Here is a 3262-nt window from a genome sequence, read left to right as displayed (position 1 = left end):
GTAGGGAAATTTCTCCAGACTTTTAAATCAAAGTGAGCCTCAGGGCGCTTCCAGACAGCAATTTATTGCAGCCGAAAACGTGTTAAAGTAACCCATTTTCGCCCATGTTGCTGTCCACAGGCACCCAAAAGAAGAGGGCTTTCCCATTGCTTGTCCCCATTGCAACACAGTAACTATAGGTCTAATAGAGTATGGGCCCTGTGGGGACAGGCTCTTATCTATAGACTTCCGGGTAGTCTGTCTCCACAGGATCCATACTCTAACTATGGAAACTAAGCTTTCCCATTGCTTGTCCCCATTGCAGCTGGCTCCCAGAGCAGCAGCATGACAACCGACTCCTGGGCGCTGGCTGGGAATGAGCAGGAAGTGGCCGCCGAGTCATTGAGCAAACTGCACCTGAAGGAAGAGCAGCCAAAGCCAGATGCCAATGCAGCTGTTGTCAAGACAGAAGACCATACGGAGAAGCCTGAAGGGGAAGAGGAAGTGGACCAGGCAGCCCAGTCCTTGCTGAACAAGCTCATGAGCAGCAATCCGTGGACAACATGAACCAGGTGGAGGTGCTCCAGCGTAAGCCCACCTCGCCCCTCTACTCCGTCAAGTCCTTAGAGGAGCTGCAGCTGAAGCCACAGCTGTTGTAGGGTGTCTATGCCATGGGTTTCAATCGGCCTTTGAAAATCCAAGATAACGCCTTTCCCATGATGCTGGCCGAGCTGTACGTCTTTTGTTTTTTGACATGAGATGTAGTTCCAACGTGTTGCTGGCCACGTTTCTGAAGCATAGGCTTCACTGACAGAGCAACAACGTGGTCCTGGCACGAATTAGTCTCTTTTGTAAAATGGGAAAGTAATATATAAAAAACCGTACCATGCTGCAATGGGGACAACCCCAATCCCCCCCTAAAACCTTTAAAATAAAAGAAAAACTTACCAGGCTACCATTATGCCTCTCTGCATAATGCCCCACTGCCTCCTAGTGCAACATTGGTATGTGCCAGGAAGCCTGCAGAGATGCATGATGGTGGCCCCGTAAGTTTTTCTTTTATTTTAAAGGTTTTAGGGGGAGATTTGGGGAGGATGTGGGCTCCCTTTTCACTCCTCCAGATCCATGGGGACCAAAGAGGCAAACTGGGCTGTGGGGAGAGACTACTGGGTACTCCGAGACTACCTGGTAGTCTGTCCCCACAGCGCCCATACTCTATTAGACACGGGTCTTTCAGAAAGACCCGGGTCTAATTTAGTAGTATCAAAATAATTTGTGACAAAGCAGGGTTTTCTTGCTTTGTTACAAATTCTTCCTCTTTTACCTGAGGCATCATTTGGATGCCTCAGGTAAAAGTCCGACAGAGCCTGCATTTTAGGCCATGTCTGGATGAGCCCCCAATTGACAGAGATGAATCAACAAGCACTAAACCATAAACCTAATCTCTAGGGAATTGGAGGAGGAACTCCCCTCCACAACCATTTAAACCAGGAGTTCCTAAACTCAGGCCCACAGGTCAGATGCGGCCCTCCAAGGTCATTGACCCAGCTCTCCATCCTAAACTTTTGACTTAGGGTTGCCCTAAGACTGAAACTACTTGAGGGCACACAACAACAACAATCCTAATTAACTTGACTATCTCATCAGTCAAAAGTATGCCCATATTTTCCACTGATATACTGTTAAGTTTATGTTAATCGAAATTGTTCTTCATTTTAAATATTGTATTGTTCTTTCATGTTTTTTTCGACTACAAATAAGATATGTGCAATGTGCATGGGAATTCGTTCATTTTTTTTCAAACCATAGTTTGGCCCCCAATAGTCTGAGTGACCGTGAACTGGTCATCTGAGGACCCCTCATTTAAACTGTATTTCTCTGGGCAGATAGAATACTTATTGGAGCTACAACTGTCAAAGTGGCATCAAACCTATGCAATCAGTTTTCCCAGGGCTACCATGTCAAGTAATATTTCACTAACAAATTTGGCTCATGACCAACTTGTCCTGCCATGCAACAAGGTAAAGCAACTTTCTTTAGTGGTGACAGGAGGTACAAGTTAGTGGATAGCTGATAGTTATCTAAAGGCTTCAACAAGCCTTTTGAAATAAATAAATATAAATGTATGTTGTGTACTACCACTTTAAGAGGCACATCCTGGCGTTGAAATAAGACCATGGTTGCTTTCCCTCTGGGGAAAGTGTTTCTTCCTCAGAAAAAAGGGCAACCCTATGCCTATTTATGTCCTAGAATCATAGAATCGTAGAGTTGGAAGAGACCTCACGGGCCATCCAGTCCAACCCCCTGCAAGAAGCAGGAAAATCTCATTCAAAGCACTCCTGACAGATGGCCATCCAGCCTGTGCTTAAAAGCCTCCAAAGAAGGAGCCTCCACCACACTCTGGGGGAGAGAGTTCCACTGCCAAACAGCTCTCACAATGAGGAAGTTTTTCCTAATGTTCAGGTGGAATCTCCTTTCCTGTAGTCTGAAGCCATTGTTCCGCGTCCTAGTCTCCAGGGCAGCACAGAACAAGCCTGCTCCATCTTCCCTATGACTTCCCCTCACATATTTGTACATGGCTATCATGTCTCCTCTCAGCCTTCTCTTCTGCAGGCTAAAGTAGATGTTACTCTGCTTTCCATAAGATCTTGACTATTAGTTTGGACCTCAGTTTATAATCCTGCTTCCTATATTCCATGCCCTCCAACTGTCCCAGTTTGGAAGGGAAAGCCCGTATTAATTCTTTGTTTTCCAACTTTTCCAGCTGCTTTTGAAATGTTTTCTCTCATCTTCCCATTTCCCCCCTTTGGCCTCAGCTTACTTCAATTGCTGCAAGTAGAGTTCAAAGTGCAAAAGTAATTTGCGCTCAGTTAACTCAGCAAGAGGCAGAGGGGATAAAATCCTGCTTTTCCCAGTAGCCCCAGGCAAAAGTGAACTATTGTAGTTTCTCCTAGCTTGTGTGTTCTTCTTCATGTATCTCAGATTTCATCTATGAATTGTAAGAGGGCATGGTTTTCGAATTCATGTATGAGTCTAAGTGAATGGTATAGGAGATCTGGGTATAACTACACTTTCCATTTGATGCAGTTCGAAGTTAGCTTCAAATTGCAATGGGCTGACAACAAAATCCCACAAAAGCATGAGAAAGAAAGCCTTTAATGTGCATTAGTGTTCTGTGGTTTGTGCAGTCACCATCTGGACCTCAAATTGGTTACAGGATTTCCTATGTAATCATCTGCACAGCAAAAGCACTTTCTACAATACCAGTTTAGAATTGCATAAA

General features: G+C 44.9%; 1 pseudogene; it reads left to right on the top strand.

The window, feature by feature from the left end:
- The first annotated feature begins 310 nt into the window (after positions 1–310).
- Positions 311–852, top strand: LOC100551764 (ATP-dependent RNA helicase DDX19B-like; annotated as a pseudogene).
- The last annotated feature ends 2410 nt before the right edge of the window (positions 853–3262 follow it).

This window comes from Anolis carolinensis, chromosome 6 (assembly GCF_035594765.1).
Source record: "Anolis carolinensis isolate JA03-04 chromosome 6, rAnoCar3.1.pri, whole genome shotgun sequence".
Taxonomy (NCBI): domain Eukaryota; kingdom Metazoa; phylum Chordata; class Lepidosauria; order Squamata; family Dactyloidae; genus Anolis; species Anolis carolinensis.
The sequence above is the reverse complement of the archived record's forward strand: the minus strand, read 5'-3'. Positions and strand labels throughout refer to the sequence as shown.